Source organism: Rosa chinensis, chromosome 4 (genome assembly GCF_002994745.2).
Source record: "Rosa chinensis cultivar Old Blush chromosome 4, RchiOBHm-V2, whole genome shotgun sequence".
Classification (NCBI taxonomy): domain Eukaryota; kingdom Viridiplantae; phylum Streptophyta; class Magnoliopsida; order Rosales; family Rosaceae; genus Rosa; species Rosa chinensis.
This window is the reverse complement of record NC_037091.1, coordinates 41,156,269-41,175,065: the sequence shown is the minus strand read 5'-3', so window position 1 is coordinate 41,175,065 and position 18,797 is coordinate 41,156,269. Positions and strand designations below refer to the sequence as shown.

At 38.1% G+C, this 18,797-nt stretch overlaps 1 pseudogene; it reads left to right on the top strand.

The window, feature by feature from the left end:
- Window positions 1–11,477: 11,477 nt before the first annotated feature.
- Window positions 11,478–14,243, top strand: LOC112199315 (annotated as a pseudogene).
- Window positions 14,244–18,797: the final 4,554 nt, after the last annotated feature.

The following is an 18,797-nucleotide window of genomic DNA, read 5'->3' as shown; positions in this document are numbered from 1 at the left end:
AACCTCCTCTAAAATGGACTATCCAAAAACCAGTAGAAAAACAAAACACTTCCAAACAATCCAACCTTATTCTTCTGGAGCCACCCTGCTCCCTAAATCACAACATCTCCCATTTCACAAAACAACTCTGAACTTAAAAACATTAATCTCATGGGTTATCAAAGCAATCTAATGCACATGGTGTACAAGAGGATAGAATACAATATAAAGGACCGATATTTTTTATAATGCGGAAGCTATGACAGCTATGCCTCAACCCCATGTACGCTTGACCTCAAGCTAATCCATCCTGCAAACTGGGCATTTGAAACCAAATGAACCAGGGGAAAAAAAATTATAAAAACCGTTAGAGTGAGTGGACAAAATAAAGTAATTTAGAAAATAACTAACTGAATGCTTTTCCCATTTTCTTATTCCTTAAATCCGGCACACAGTGCAATATATAAAATATTCTAAAATCAATTCCTTTAAAATCAACCTTTTATAATGAAATGTCTCAAAACCCACTTCCTTTCAATATCCACCTTCCCATGTAAAACCTTCGATGACTAGAGAGGGCTGCTGACTAGTCATCTCATGCCATCTGGAGGGGTCTGCCGACCAGATGACGCATCAGAGGAGACTGCCAACCGGAACCTAGGAGGCGGTGGTTAGAGGGGACTGCCAACTAACCACGGGTAGTTAGAGGGAACTGGCTGTCACGCCCCCGATTTTTAACACAATTAAAAATCGACATATAATCCCATAATTATCATGCGTGATCGTTCAGTCATCAATATTGATGCCTGAACCCTCAAAGTTAATATACACTCGCTCCACAGAGTTATATATTACACAAGCTTACGAATTAAATTGTCAACAACAAAATAAAACGTAAATGCTCCTTAGAGCTCACTACAAGCGAAAGTCTTAATAACGGTAAAGTCACAAAATTTGCTTCCTACTGTAAAGCTGCTAGCTCGCTATCTCAGTTTTCAGCCACGATTACCCTGACCTGCAAGATTAACCCCTACACCATTGAATAGTGCACCGGGTTGCCACACAATAAACCCGGTAAACTTATGAAAGCCCGTATGAGTAACTCAAAATAACTCAAGCAAATCACGGAATAAATCCACGCGAATCACGAGATAAACTCACACGTTTTAATCAAGAAACAACTCACACAAATCATGGGATAAACTCACACGTATCACAAGATAAACTCACACGTTTCAATCAAGAAACAACTCACACAAATCACTGGATAAACCCACACGTATCACGAAATTAACTCACATGTTTCAATCAAGAAACAACTCACACAAATCACGGGATAAACCCACATGTATCACGAGATAAACTCACACGTTTCAATCAAGAAACAACTCACACAAATCAAGGAATAAACCCATGCGAATCACTAGATAAACTCGCACGTTTCAATCAAGAAACAACTCACACAAATCACGGGATAAACCCACATGTATCACGAGATAAACTCACACGTTTCAATCAAGAAACAACTCACACAAATCAAGGAATAAACCCACGCGAATCACTAGATAAACTCACATGTTTCAATCAAGAAACAAATCACACAAATCACGGGATAAACCCACACGTATCACGAGATAAACACACACGTTTCAATCAAGAAACAACTCACACAAATCACGGGATAAACTCACACATTTCAATCAAGAAACAACTCACACAAATCACGGGATAAACCCATATGTATCATGAGATAAACTCACACGTTTCAATCAAGAAACCAAGCACAGCGGACAGACTAGAGCTCTAACTGATCATAACTACTCGCTCGGCCAAAAGCGTGATTCCCAATTTTCCAGCCCACGATCACATTTCGTGATCCACGATCCTCAACTCGTAAGTCTTTGGATCCACGGTATAAATACAAAAACATTAAAGGAGTCACACTGGACCCAAAATGTTACACGAATCGAAAATAAAAGATTCCCCGTAATTGATCCCTATCAATTACTCCCGGTACAAGACCCACATTTAAATAAACCACCCACAAACTAAAATGTTCCATAATACACAACACTTTTCAAAACAATAGAAATCAACCCTTTCACAAAAATATTGTTTCACGAAAAGTCACACCCAAAACAATAAAATGAACGCACCCATAATTATTGTTTTATCACAACAAATCCACCTACACATATATATTTCACATAAGTGTATATATATACACGTATACATTCACTCAAGAATGCTAGTAGTACCAACTATAGTTTGCAGTTAACTAAATAACTATCAAACGATAAGGTAAGCCCGTTCGTAAATGAACATTGTGAGATTACTCACCTCGAAATTCTCGTTGCATCTTCACACCACTAGACTACTTACAGAATGCACTCTGTCAAGCACCTAAAGAAAGTACTGCCTTGATTCAGTCAATGAAACACAAGGAATAAAATTTGAAACCCTAAATCGAACCAAAATTCCCAAAGTGACGCCAATTGAGGTGAAACCACATTCGAGACCACCCAATGTCTCCGGAATACTTAAACGATCGATATGTCAAAATCACAAGTCGATCGGATGCTCAAATCCTCTCTGATAGAATCAATCGAACGGTCCGAAACCATAAAAATGATAACAAATTCATACGAACTCCAAAAATTACGTATTATATATAGAAACGCTGGTATCGATGAGTAGAAGATATATAATACCAGAAACAGTCCTTTACATGGCCGGAACGCTGCCACAGGCTGTGGAGCACCGCCAACGGCTAAAACTCAATACTTCACAAAACTCCCAACATCAAAGATGTTCATCTCAGCATGCTTAACCATTTTCATAACTAGCCCGAAGTCAAAAACTAAGCATAAAGGGTCAAAAACTACCTCACAAACTGTGAATTACTGTTTAATCGGAGTTGAACCAAGTCTCACGTGAATCGATCCAAACAACCACCACAGATCGATCCAGGAGGCTGCTACAAGCTCCCCAAGCTTGTTTTGAAGCTTCGCCGACGTCGAAGATCGAAAAACCGATCGGGTCCGAATACTCAGATTTTCACCACCTTGTTGCGCCGTCAAAGCTACAAATCGCCGCTAGAGGATGCCAGAGGGAGGATCGCACGGCGGAGACGAGCCGATCTGGAAAGTTTCACCAGAAGAGGTCGCCGGAGCTGCAAGTTCCGGCCTGGTTGGATCACCAGGTCCGGGTCGGGTTAGTCGCAGGTGAGGAGAGAGAACGGAGTGTTTTCTGATTTCCGTAAATGGAAAGTAAGAAAATGAAAATAGTAAGTTTCTGAAAATGGAACTCCTATTTATAGAACTTTCCCAAAATTTTAAATGCTCATAACTTTCACATACGAACTCCGATTTTTGCGTTCCACATGTCCACGAACTCGTATCGACGCGCTCTACAATTTTCGTGAAGCAAGTTTTTGGAGAAACCCAAGTCATACTTTCCGAATAAAAATTCGTCCGAAACACTTCCACTCCGTCCACGAGCCACGAAACCGTCCAATCACCATAAATTAGATTCCGAAAAATCCTTGGAAAATAAATATGAATTTCTGGGGCATCACACTACTGACTAACTATCTCATGTCATCTGGAGGGAACTACCGACCAAAATATTTTCTGGAGGGGACTGCCGACCTGGTAATATGCGCATGCGCTGATACTAGCCTTCTTATTAAATTCATCCCTTTTAAACCTTTTTCCCTTTGCAAATATGTCCTGTCGAACAGAATTCTCATCCTCGAGAAAATTGTAGATATTTAATCAATCAATCACTTCCTGAAAATCATTTCTCAATTCAGTAACTCATAAATACTAGCTCGAATTCTACTAAAAGCCCTCGGGAAAGAAATTGCAATACTAATCTCGTAATTAATAAATAAGTCTCAAAAAGTCATGCTCAATAGAAATCATCATAAGATCTCAATAATTCACCAACTTTCTGAAAGAGATCATAACAGCTCGAAATTCAAGTAACTCAATAATTAAATAAAAGCTTCCGGAAAGTGAAACTCAATCTCAACTTAATCAACCTCGTAAATCATCGTATAAATCATAGATCAAAGCTCATAAAATTCGGTATATCAATAAATCATAATTAATCTCATAAATCATACTCACAAATAAATAAATGCTTGAAAGTACTGCATGCATAATTTATCTTAAAATCAAATGTCCACTCACAAAACTATTTAGGCGGCCATGCTACCGGTTTCCTACGTCGAGCAATTGCTCAGTACGTCGCCCTGTACACAATTATAATTCGTGAATAACAATCTAGAAATTAAATACGATTCCCACATCAAATCCTCATAAATCAACATTTCTATTTCTTATCCGATTTAACCAAAACTTCATCATTAACACCAATTCTTTAATTCAAAGTTTCTAGGGTAGAATTGAGAGAAATTAGACGGTGGGATTCTCGTAAATCAATAACCAAACTATCGAACTTCAGAAATTCAGATCGATGCCCATTTCTTCCGATTCCCACCAAACTCATGTCTATAAATTAGTAACAACAAGTACTATCCAACAGACCAAAACAACCCACCAGGAACGGCCGGACGTGCCCCCACGCACTGCCACAGGCTGCGCATAGGCCCCACGCGTCGCTGGTCAACCACCATATCTGGTTACCAAATTTCATCCACAGCATTGTCTCATCATCCTAAACATCTTTCATACCTGTGGCCAAGCTCAATTTTCAACTTTAAGTGGTTGAAATTACCTCAAATCCTTGAGATCGTTCTCGCAGTCGATTCGTCTTAATCCGGAGAAATTGAGGTTACCCATTGGCATGGATCGAACCACGTAGACGAAGACTCCATGTTATGGGTGGTGGAACGGCCGGAAATTTCTGGAAAAAATGAAATCGCCGGAGACCCGAAATGGCCATCGCGGTCACTGCCTTGCTGCACTTCTTATGACCCAAATCATGCCACCAACATACCACAGATGTGAAGAGGAGGAAGAGAGGGTTTCATAGCCGCCGACCTTGTCCAAATCCGTGGCCGGACGAGGAAGAAATGGCCAGCCAAAGCTGATGGGGTCGGGGAGAGAGAAACGGGAGGAGAGAGAGAGTTACCTACTGTGGTAGATTCTGATCTACTACAGTAACTTCCCATATATATAGGAAATTACTATAAACAGTACCTTTACCTTTTCGCTTATAACTTTCACATATGAACACCGATTTTTACGAACCACATATGCACGCGCTCTGTTTAACGTCCTCTACGACTTTCATGAAGAAAGTTTTCTCAAATTTTGACCAGAACAAAAAGTTAACTTTTAGGGCCTCAAAAAAAAAAATCGAAACGGAGTCGAAAGTAAATGTGAATGTCCTTTACTGATCGAAAGACTAGTAAACCAATAAATTTAGGTTCTAGACATTACATCAATCATGTAGTAACATACAAGCATTAATCCTTTTTTTAATCAATAATGAAATGTTATTTTAGTTATAATCTGATAGGTCACCACAGTCTATGATTAATATAGACATCTAGAATTCCATACCATATCATTTCTCAATCTGACAGTTACACAATTTAATGCAAATGCTAAATAGGATTGAACACACAGTACAATCCTACGTTAGGAGTGAATAAATACAGAATCATACATTCTTAAGAGTGGGTGTCCAATTCGGTTTACATTCTCACGCTTGGACATTTACAAAACTAGGACAATTGTGAAACCAAAATAAAACTTCGAAATCCAGCTTAGTGGTCAGTAATATTGCATATAGAAATATAGACTTACGTTAAGAGTTAATCAATTATAGCTAGCCTTGACATTGAACCATGAAAAATCATATGATAAACGCTCCATGATCACAAATATCAAAACTTATAATCACCCAAGTCACCTACAAGACATAAGATTATTCAATATGGTGCACTGAATGTAATTGATCTGCAAGCTTCATATTAAGTTCAACTTTATGGTTCTGTAAAGCGCACGACCAATCTTATAACTTTAAAAGAAGCTTGTACTTCTCAGATGAGAAGTATTCATCCATATTCTGTCTATAACTTGATGACAAATACACATAAATAGCTATTTAATTCAATCACAAACTTAAAGCAAGCACCATATGTATACAAAGTAACTTTGAGTAAGAAAGTAAGTGGATGAACCTCAAAATGCATGCATTAATAATCTCTCAAGAAAAGTTTACTGGGAAACCAATACATTGAAAATCACTGCAAGTGGTTTACTGGTTCTTGCCTAGTTGGATGTGCTCCCCAACAGGTTTGAATCTCTGTCAAAGTGGTCAGGCACTGTGCTGCAATGCACAGTTTGAGCATTTCACATGCACCGGAAGGATTAGTCTTTGGGCCTAGAAAGCCATTAGGACACCCTTGACTAAGTCAAAAAAAAAAAAAAAGTACATTGAAAAAACAAAGACATTAAAGAGAAACAAGCGTAGAACTTTTGCTCCCACTCTTCTATAGTCGCAAAATCATGGTGCAAACCCATATTGCTAAACTGTGTCTTAAAAACTCTAAGAGAATTGGCTTTGGTAAAGGAATCAACTAGTTGTTCCCTAATCTTAATATAAATCACTTGAAGCTTCTCTGTGAGCCCCAGAAATATTTAAGGAGTTAAAGTGAAATTGTTCGAAATTTGATTTGTAATTACCAAGTACATCCAGAAAAAAAAAAAAAAATCTGATTTTTTAAGAAAGTTCAATTTGAGAACTCGACAATAAAATAGTTTTTGTAGCATGTGAATTTTTCAAGTACCCAAGTTATTTTTTATGATTTTCTGATGTGTCAGAATTATGAAAATATGTTTTAAATAAAAAAAATTTGTGGTGCAGATCTGGACCGTGGTTACAATTACCGTTTAAGCTATGCGGTTCCTTTCAAGGATGTAATGAGTCGATTTGATCGAACGAACCAGAAAGCTTCAGATTTTCGAGAGCAGGCGATCCGTTCCTCGACCCAACGACTTGCGAATGCAATCCGGTCGGAACTTCTCCGTCCAGTCACTTCACGGAGCCGAAACGATGCCGATCGAATCATCTCCACGACGCCGCTCTTCTTATAGCATCGGTTTGTCCGTTCGTCTAGTGTAGAGAGAGAAGCGAAGGCCAGAAGTTTCTGACTTTCAGGCGGTTACGAAGCATTTTCCGGTGAATCAGGCAACGTTTTGCAATGCATGAGGTATGGAAATTGATCTACTCTTCGTGCTCTACATCTTGGTGTAATTAGTTTTTGAATTCGATCGAGTTTTCATGATTTGTGCTTTTTGGTGTGTGGATAGAGGTGGCAAACGGGCCGGCCCGGGCCATTTTAAGCGGGCCTAGTCGTGCTTCGTGCCGTGCTTGGGCCGGCCCATTTATTATCGTGCCGGGCTCGTGCCGGCCCATTTACTTAAACATTAAGCCCGGCCCGACCCATGGCCCGAGCCCATATCGTACCGGGCCATGCTCGTGCCGGGTCAATAACGGGCCGTGCTCGTGCCTACCCACTATAAAACACGATTTTAAAATCTTAATTTGAACAAATAAAAATTAATTTTATTTAACTATTTAGAAAATTAAAATAAATTAAGTTCTACAACGTTTTTCCTAATCTTAGCGTTTTAAGATTAGATTTCTAATAATTTTTTATATTTCACTATAAGAAAGAAAGAAAAAAAAACTCAAAATATATTGTTTTTAGTATATTATTGTGAGATTAATCTTTATTAATATAATGAAGATTTAGTATCTATTATTCTTTCCTTCATTCTATAGTTGTATTATTATGAGATTAGTCTTTATTAATAAACATATATTTAATATTTAGAAAAAATACTTATGTCAAAACAAGGATATAATGTTTTGTTTCATTATTTTGACAATATAAAAGAAAGTATTGGTGGAATTGTCAAGAGATTTTAAATAAAAAGGTCTCATATTCAAATCTCATCATTATAGATTTTTAATATATTTTTTTTAAATGAAATTTTGTGTTTGTAACGGGCCGGCCGACAATATGTAGTGCTCGGGCCGTGCCGGGCCAGGCCAATGGGCCAATATTCTTAGGCCCAGCCCGGCCCGTTATTCTAACGTGCTCGGGTCGTGCCGGGCCACTAACGGGCTTGGGCTGTGCCGGGCCTCTTTTAAGCGTGCCGGGCCCGTGCGGTGCTCGTGCTTTGTGGCCCATTTGCCACCTCTAGCTGAGGATTTGTCCGAGTCTCAACAGAGGTAGAAAGTTGAATTAGAGTTGATATGCAAGTATTAAAATGTCGGGAATTGGTTTCTACTTATTGAGCTAGTACACGACTATGACTCTGGTATATATGGTTATTTGTTTGTAGGGAATTAATGGCATTAGGTAGACATTTGTGTTACACAGTCGAAAGATATTCGTCATGTGGTAAAAAAGTAAAATATAAAAAATAAACTCAACGACAAAACATAGTATATAATTATATCGACAAAGTGGTGTTAGCTCAGTGGTTAGAGCACCCACTACCTAATGACGAAGTCATGAGTTTGAGTCACCATGGGAGTAGGAGTGAAATCTTTTGATCATCTTTAAAGAATTAATAAAGTATATAATTATATAATATAATAAAGTTTTTAAATTGAATTATATATCAAAATATCGCTCTTGCGTTTCGCAAAAATCATTAATAATTGAATCTATACTAAACTTGTCAACAATTTCCTTTTCAATGTACATAATTAAAGAGTCGATAAGAAAATCGTCCTCCATTCTATTGTGACATGTTGGTAAGTTATAATTCCAACATTGTAAAGGTTATAGGTTCCATTCTCACTTATATATTTAAGGGTGGGGTGGGATAAAGGTTGTTGTTTTTTTTTTGTTTTTTTTTTTTTTTTAAATCGTCCTCCATTCTATCCTGAAGTCTTTTTTTTTTTTTGTCAATATCCTGAAGTCTAGTTTTCACTATTTCATAGCTGAGAATGCTCGCTCTGTAGTTGCTGTCAAGACTGGAAGAGTGAGCACCAGCACAACCACCCTATAAACCAGTTGGTACGTCATTCACCAACCATTGATCCATTTTAGAAATAGTTAACAAAGCTTTAAATTCTAGAAGTCTAATAACATTATTAAGAAAATATTGAAGTTGTTTTTTCAAGCGTATATTCTCATAATCTTCAAAGTTTTGTGGATAGAATTTGTCTACTAATTCACAAACATCATCAATTCTAAATGACTTACAAATTTCACAATGATCCAAAGCTAAACTGAGGTCAATCAATTTAACCACATTCTCATTAAATCGACTATTTAGTTCTTGCAACTGAGATCAATTGCAGCATTGAATATATCCACCTGCAATAAATTAAAACAATACTAAGAAGAATAAAATATAGTAGAAGAGAAACCACCACAGGTGGTCAAGTTGGTAAGAGCCTCCAGGTGTGGAAACCCCACACCCGGGTTCCAATCCCGCCGACGCTTATTGGAGTTAAATCCCAATATATATTCTTGGTGGCCAGGGTGGAGAAAGCATTCTGACAAGATCTCCCGAGCACGGATTAGTCTCTGGGCCTAGGAAGCCTTTGAGGACATCGTGTGATTGACAAATCAAAAAAAATATAGTAGAAGAGAGAAGAAAAATAAATAATTCTCTATAATTAAATAAACAAACAATTACCTAATAAAGTTATCTTAACAGTAAAGTTATCTTGTTGACCACGAGCTTTACCTTGTCTTCCAAGATAACGAGCATTCATGTCATGTAAATCTATGTTGCGTGCCTCATAAAAAGAACTCACCTTAGTAAGTAAAGGATCACATCCAACAGTTCTCAATTCTTGTATAAGTGCTTTAGTAGATTCAATAAGACTCATGGCATGCAAAATATCTTGAGATTTATATTGTAAAGCCCGACATAGTTCATCAATGATCTCCATAATTTCTCTCATCAAATGCAGAATGAAAAAAAATTCAAATGAAGTCATTCCCTCATAAGCAGCATATGCATCCTACTTCCAAAGTTAGTACCAGTTTAAACCAATGAAATACCTTATCAGTTTCTTTATCAATTATCTTCTTTTATATGGGCTAAAGTAGTCTCAAGTTTGGATGAGCTAGTGAAGGGGTTTGTGAACCAACTTTTATAATATGTAAAGAGATAACATATTCAGTTAATATTTATTAGATTATTCTATTGCTCTATTGCATATAAAATTCAGGAAAAAAAACAAAAACCCGCAACATCAAGCAGGCGAGCTGCCTAATGATATATCAAAGTAGAAATAGAAACTTTTCATTTACTTTCTCTCGAAAATATGTATATATGTCCGCTATATGACTTCAAGCAAAGTTGGAAGGAGATGATAATATCGAGGCCAGGGCATCGTGTAATATATACCAATGGAGATGCTCTGTGCTCAGGTAGATTGCATGTTCATCTTCTATCACATTCTCTGCATATGTATGTGACATTCTATTACACAGCTAAGAGGAAGAAATAGAAGAATTAAAGTCCTTTGGTTTTCTCTCAAATTGCCTTATCTTCTTTGATTTTATAATTTTCTACAAGTCATTATATATTCATAATTTATTTTCCATGATTTGATTCATGGCCTAAAAGAAGCTTTGCTTAAAGTGGTGTTGCATGATCACACTTGGAGATGCAATTTCTTTTATCATTGGTCTTTCAAAAGCCTGTTTTCAAGAACAGCCTTCCCATGTTGGGTTCGATCAGTATCAGTCCATCGCAGAGCTTGAAAAGCACAATCGTTTAATTGGTACAAAAACAAAGACCTAGCTACGAGAGCATGATTAATTACTATAACAAATACTAATTTTATTGTCATGTTCGAATACCCTAGACTCCCCACGCTGTAACTTAAACATGCATCTCTCAATTTAATTTCCTCCTCATCATCTTCATAACTTAATTAGTTAATTTTCTGTATAAAACAAGAATTAGTTAAAACTTTATCTTAATTAGGTAATGATTAGAAAACTAACATCGTGGTACTGGAAGTCTTGAAATGTACATTATACCTAACGATTGCAATAAATTTTAATGAGTATTATTACTTAGTTTAGTAAAGTGGGTATTTAGAGACCTTTACTTAGCCAATTTATCCAACTTTGACAATATTAGTATGGATCATATCAACATTCCATGTTGGCTCATCTAAATATATCTTTATGATTGTTTGACTAATTAACCAAGTAACAAGAACAAAACTACACCAACAGTAACCAACAATTCCAAGTCGAATGCTCGATCTGTCCATACAGAACTAACTAATTAACCCTGTTCACTCTCCGATACCTTTAGGTTGTGTCTACTATTTATAAACCCATCTCGCATGCACAATCTATCACCGATCTTGTTACTCTTCATCATCTTAATTTTCAGCTTTCATGAGGTCGTAACCCTAGTGATTTTCATCAATTCTTTCACATTCTCACGTCTAATCAGATACTAGTCAATAATTAAGGTGTAGTCCCGCGACTCAGCTTCTGCAAGAAGAAGCCATGACAGTGGCCAATGGGAGCGGCAACGGGAGGCATAGAATTCGAAGCAAAGATCACTCCACTTGTGATCATTTCTTGCATAATGGCCGCTACCGGAGGCCTCATGTTTGGCTTCGATGTTGGTATTTCAGGTACGTGGTTGGCTGGATCATTCTCAATCTATGAGCTTCTGCTAGCAAACTCACGTGATAATTAATCTGAAACTTGTTGATGTAGGGGGTGTTACATCGATGCCCCATTTTCTGAAGGAATTCTTTCCAACTGTCTAGAAATCAACAAATTCCAGGACTTACAGGCAATTATTACTGCAAATACGCGATAATCAAGGGCTACAATTGTTCACATCTTCATTGTACCTTGCTGCTTTAATAGCAACCTTCTTTGCGTCATACACAACAAAAACACCAGGCAGAAAGATGACTATGTTGATTGCTGGATTGTATTTTTAGCTGGAACAGCTTTAAATGCTGCAGCTCTTAACCTTGCAATGCTTATTGTTGGGAGGCTTTTACTTGGTTGTGGAGTTGGTTTTGCTAACCAGGTTTCTTAGTTAACCATTATCTGATACCGGTACCAATGCTTGCTTAATTTTATCAAGCTCTAAACGCTAGAATTTATTATTTTGCATACTTTTCTTTGTCTAACAGGCAATTCCATTATTTCTCTCTGAGATTGCACCCACAAGAATTCGCGGGGCACTTAACATACTCTTCCAGCTCAATATCACCATTGGCATTCTTGTTGCAAACTTGATCAATTATGGAACAGCCAAGTAAGTTATCCCTAATTTAAAGATAACATACATGAAGACTTAACTAATCCATACTTCGTATTTTACAATCTACACTTCATGTTTCCTTTTGTATTATCTCAAAGTTTGTTTGTTTGTTTTTTTTTTTTCCGTAAGAATTTTAACTAAAAGAGGAAAGAAAGAGTGTGGATTGCAAATTAAAGAATGTACGTATGAATTTCATTCTCCTGACTATATGGGAGGAACAGAGCTAATAATTAGATTTAATAACATGCTAGAAGCATATATTTGGACCTTTAACACAAATAATTATTAGTAACTAACAATTAAGTTTTGTGCCCTCTAGACTAGCCAACGGATATGCATGGATGGAGAATATCATTGGGTTTGGCTGGCGTTCCAGCACTTCTGCCAACCGTGGGGTCTCTTATTGTGGTAGACACTCCTAACAGTTTGATCGCACGAGGTAAGTTGGAGGAAGGAAAAACAATTCTGAAAAGGATTCGTGGTGTTGATAATGTAGAACCAGAATACTTAGAAATTGTGAGGGCAAGTCGTGACGTCACAGAAGTGAAAATCCCTTGCAAAATCTCCTTAAGCGCAGGAACAGACCTACTGTCATTGGAATTATGATGTAGGTCATACATTTTAATTTCAATTCCCTTGTTAGAAAACAGTACTGTAAAATTGGCATAGTCTCTAAAGCTTATTACATGTTAATTTTAAATTGGTACAGATCTTCCAACAATTCACTGGCATCAATGCTATCATGTTTTACGCTCCAGATTTGTTCCAGACTTTGGGATTTAAGAGTGATGCTTCCCTATACTCATCTGTTATAACTGGACTTGTTTTAGTCCTCTCAACCCTTGTATCAGTCGTACGTCTTTGTGGACAAAGCTGGTCGCCGAATGCTCTTGATAGAAGCTGGGGTCCAAATGTTTCTTTCTCAAATGGGAGTTGCAATAGTGATGGGACTCAAAGTTAGAGATCATTCTAATGACCTCGGGCATGGCTTGGGAATTCTTGTGTTGGTTTTCGTGTGCAGTTTTGTGGCATCCTTCGGATGGTCTTGGGGACCTCTTGGGTGGTTGATCCCTAGTGAAACATTCGCTGTTGAGGCTCGCTCTGCTGGTCAGAGTGTGGTTGTTAGGGCATCTCCAACCCTTTAGTCAAAAGCCAAAGTCATTTGGAAAATTTGACACCCCTAGTGTCATTACTATTTATTCATATTTTGCATCTCCAACCCCTTTTAGTCAAAAGTCATAGCCATTTTATAATTTTAATTATTTTAGATAATTATTTAACTATAATATGAATTTATATATCATACATAATAATCTTATATAAAATATTGTCGTTTAATTTTTTTTAGAAATTTTTATTTTATTTTTTCAAGTTTTTCTCGTTTAAAACTACATTACTCTATTATTAGCCGTTGAATTTAATTCATCGCATTTTTCTGACTGTCAGATTAGAAATTAAGTAATTATATATTTATTTTTTAATTTTTTGTATCAATTAATCTTGGCCTTCCATTTTGAATCGAATTCATAAGGAGTGAATCAAAGCCTCTCATTTTGAATAGTGGAAGGTGGGGCCCAGTCTTCTTCCCCTAAGCCATTTTGGCTTTCTATCTTCATTCCTTAGTCATTTTGACTCAAGGTATGGCTCAAAAGCCATTTTGACACCCTTTTTATTTGGGTTGGAGATGGTGAAAAAAAAGCCCCTTAATCATTTTGGCTTTTGACTCTATTGTTGGAGATGCCCTTAGTACCAACATGCTTTTCACATTCGTCATAGCACAAGCATTCCTCTCAATGCGCTCTGTCACATGAAGTTTCGAATATTCTTTTTCTTCTCGGCTTGGGTCTTTTTCATGACACTCTTTACCATCTTCTTTATTCCTGAGACTAAGAATATCCCCATTGATGAGATGAATGATAGGGTACGGTGTGGAAGAAACACTGGTACTGGCAGAGATATATGGATTACTTACAGGATGGACCGGGCAAGGATCAAGTTTGATGCATAGTGATGAATTCCTATTTATGGAGCTTAAAAAAAGCACAATTTTTTCTAATCAACTCCTAAGAATTCTTCTTTCAACTCATCTCGACTCACAGTGCAAAATTGTTATGTGCCGAAGGCTTTTTAGTATTTGTAATTTGTTATCAGTGACCATTGTTTATGAGTTCCATTCTTTCATTATATATTTGATTTCTACAAGTCTCACATTCTCATTTATAGGACGTGCAACAACTCTTATGGTCTCTATTTCTCAATTAATGTTATCTACTTTTGAACTCTTTTTCAAGATTAATTAAAATAAAATTTTCGGTATCAATTATCAAAGTCGGGTGAATATGGCTAGCCGCACAGGCAAATTATGTGGGTTATTGGGTGGATTAATATCGTGATATAGCTAAGGTGTAGGTTGAGGGAGTAAGGGAATGATGGAGAGATGAGAACAATGGTGTCTATTTTGGGGGTTGTTGTGTTGTTCTTGACGATTTACATGGGTAGAATTGTAGAACTATAAAGTTCCAGCAATAAAAAGAAATTAGGGACAAACACTAAAATAAAAGCAAGTCATGACTTTGGCATAAGTACAATGGAGAGACAACTACATGTAGGCGAGACTAGTCCTAGGACTGTCACATACGATCTCCATTATCACCTATGCTGAAAGAAAAAAAAAAGTCTTCTTAAAAACTAAAATTTAGCCAATTAGCAATATTCATTTCTTTTTTAAATGAAAGTTCATTGAATTAGCGATAAGAATCGCTCAAAATGGCGTTCCAATAGAGAGCATACAAAAGCCAAAAAAGGCTCGACCCTAAAGCTAATATAGAATAAACCAAAAGGTGTACTACACCAACAATTTGTTCATGTACGTACATGGTTTAGGGCTGAGAGCCGAGAGTGAGTCCGCTCGTAACCTTAGCACCATCTCCTAAGAGCAAGTTCAGCGGAGGCCCTGGTGCTGGGGCACCACGTCAAACGGTGACCCAAGTCACCAAAATTCCACTGTTGTTCCTTCCATCGGGGCTGGGGCAAGAGAGCAGTGGGTGACCCAAGTCAAGAGCTTGGGCAGCATGGTGACTGAGTTGATGACCCAGGCCTTCACCGTGGTGACTGAGGATAGACGCGCCTGGCAATGCAGGTGAGTCACAGTTTCTTGTCATGTAGCGGATAGGAGGCTACTCGCGCGTGGAAGCCCAAAAGTTGTCGGCTAGTGGCAAGTGGAGATGTGACTTGGCAATTAGTTGTTGGGTGCTTTGCAATTTAAATGCAACAGTCCACAGATATGGACCGTTGGTTCTAATTATATGAGCGATCCTATGGTATATAATTAAGGAGATATTTACATCATTTGCTGCAGTGATTTAAAAAAATAATAATATTAACTGTTACATTTACAACGGTAACAAAAAAAATATAACCAAAATTTCCTATAAATACCTAACCTCCTATTTTACTTCTCACACCAAAAAAATCATCTTTCTTCCTCAAATTTTTTTTGTTCCTTCTCCTCATAGCTTTGATATTCCAAAATTTTTTGATTCCAATATGAGCATACGAGGCAATACGATTGTCCAACTCGTAGCAGATCCAAGTATTGATGGGACACGTTGGCAGACTAGTGTAGACATTCAATTGTGCAAGTCTTGGAGGGCTGTTAGCCAAGATCTGGCAAAGGGTACGGAACAAAGAAAAGATGATCTATGGATAGAGGTACGCCAACACTATGCCGAACATTGGGATGAATATGTTCGATCATTGCAAGCTTTTCAAGGGAGGTGGAAAACCTTGAAAGTCAAACTTTTTGCTTGGCATTGTGCGTTAAGGCAAGCGAAAATTTGGTACAAGAGTGGTGCGAACATGATTGATGAGGTATGAATTTGTAGTGTAACATGAATATTAATTTTTATGATTCTTTTAGTGTATATTAAAATTTAATTAGTTGATACATCTTACTTTAAATTATTAGTTGAAATATTTTGTTGATAATTATAGTTTAAATTATTAGTTGATATATTAAAATTTAGTTGATAATTATACTTCAAATTAGTACTTCATAATCATACTTTAGACTTAAATTTATTTTAAGGATTAAATTATGTTTAGTCTCTGTACTTTGTCCCTCTCATCTTTTCAGTCCCTGACATTTTAATTTAATTAAAAAACTCTCTGACCTCACAATTTCCATCCAATAGGTCCCTCCCGCATCAAATTAAGAGTTGGTCTTAGGTGAAATGTCCAATAAACCCCTTTGTTATTTCTTTTTCTTTTTTCCTTTTTAATTTCTTTTTTTCCTTTTTTTTTCTTTTTCCTTTTTAATTTCTTTTTTTCCTTTTTTCCTTTTTTTCTTTTTTCTTTTTCCTTTTTAATTTCTTTTTTCCTTTTTGTTTAAGGATATCTCTATTTGTGTTTAATCCAAACTCTAGGTTACTTGACCTAGTGGTAATAGGATTCAATTAGAAGAATCTAGAGATTCTCTTTCCTTGTATGATTCTATCTCTATGCATTGTAATTCTCTATATAAAGAGGCCCCTATTATCAATGAGAATACACAACGATTATCTCTCAATTTTTGATTCCCTAAAACACGTTATCAGCACGAGCCTTAACCCTGAAACCCTAAATTCGTAACCTTCAAATATCAGAAACCACCGCTGCCTACCTTGGAGCTCACAATCCCAGGAACCCAGAACCGGCGGGGCCACCCCAAAAACCTGCCGGAATCAACCTGAACCGGCCACCGGAAGTGTTCAAACCGGCCTCCCAAAAAAAACCCAAAGATCTCCTGTGTGGTTCGCCATCTTCCAGTCCACCCTTCACTGCCACCTTTTGTTAGTAGCTGCATCTCATCCCCAGAATCCGGAACCTGAAAAATCATCATCGGAACTGGCCTAAATTCAACTGAACCGGCCACCGGCAGAAAGAAAAAAAAAAGGGAAGAACTTGTGCAGCCCAAGCCCGCCTGCTGCAACCCACAGTCAAGCCCACGTGCAGCAGGCCCAGCAAAGCCCACGTGCACCAGCCAAGCTGCTAAGCCGCCAAGATTCCTGCCACATCAGCGTCCAGCAGGCGCCCAGTCAGCCCTGCCGCGTCAGCAACAGATCTGCCATGTCAGCAACCGGACGCCACGTCAACCCTCCGGTCAACGGTCAGTCAACGTCGGTCAACACTTTTCCAGCGACTTCTGGCCACTTTTCCGGCGACATTTTTCAGGCCAACTTTTCCGGTCAAGATTTCCGGCAATTTTTCAAGGTAAACTTTTCTAAAAGTTCCCGTTTTTGAAGTTTTCAATTTCTTCTTCTTTTCTCGGGGACTTCCATCATCCCTTCTCCTACCCCTTCTTTCTTTTTCATAGGGGAGACCAATAGCCGAACTGTGGGGGTTCATGCTCACTCCAAGCTTGGAGCTTGTAGAGTCCTCCAAACTTAGAGTTTGTTGAGAAGAAAACGATCGACCACATACATCGTAGTTTCGATCTAATCCAAAACCCCTCTTGGAATCGGATTTTCTTGGAAGTGACTGCGCTCAGAAAATTCCTAATTTCTTGGAAGCGACTATGCTCAGAAATTTAATAGTTTTTCGTGGTAGCCTTTTTCGCTCCAAAACTAACCCTAAGCTTGTGTTGTTTTTCAAGATGAGTAACCTGAACAAGTTGAACTTCGTTCCACTAGAGACAACTGGCGCAGGATACCATAGGTGGGTCCGAGATGTGCGCCAACATCTTAAGGCTGATGGACTTCTGGGAGCCATCCAAGAGCCTGGTCAGAACGTGCTCTCCATTGAGCAAGCTACTGCTTTTGAAGCAAAACAAGCTAAAGCCATAATTCTCATGACAATGCACATGAATGACGTGCTCCAAAATGAATACCTCAATGAGGAAGACCCAAGAAAGCTATGGGTAGAACTTGAGCAGCGATTTGGCAACGTTCGTGACTCCCTGCTTCCTGATTTAGAAGTGCGATGGCATAGCCTCCGCTTTTGTGATTTCAAGTCTGTGCTTGATTATAACTCGGAAGCCCTTCGTATCAAGTCTCTGATGGAGTTTTGTGGCCAAGTCATAACTGATACGATGTTGATCGAGAAGACTCTCTCTACCTTCCCCGTCTCTGCACTGATGATTTCAAAGAATTATCGGATTGATGTAAATGCAGGACGTATCACAAGGTTTCATGAGCTCATTGGCGCCATGAACGTAGCTGAAAAGCACGACAATATTCTTGTGAAGAACTATAATGCTAGACCCGTGGGAACTAAGTCTATTCCGGAGTCTAACTATAGTCGCGCCCCCAATGGAGGACGCAAGGAGCGAAACCCTAAGAGTAGGGACAATTCTGGACATTCTAGTCCATATGTTCGCCCTAAAGAGGAAGGAAATCGCCAAAAGAGGCGTGCACAGAACCGAAGAGGTCAACGTGTGAAGAGAGAGAGAGGAGGAGCCTCCGACCATGGTGGTAACGCCACCAAGAGCATTGGTCGTCCAAATCGTTCCCCAATGGCTCCTCGATCAAGGGCGCCTGACCATAATGATGTTTGTTTTCGATGTGGATCAACTGAACA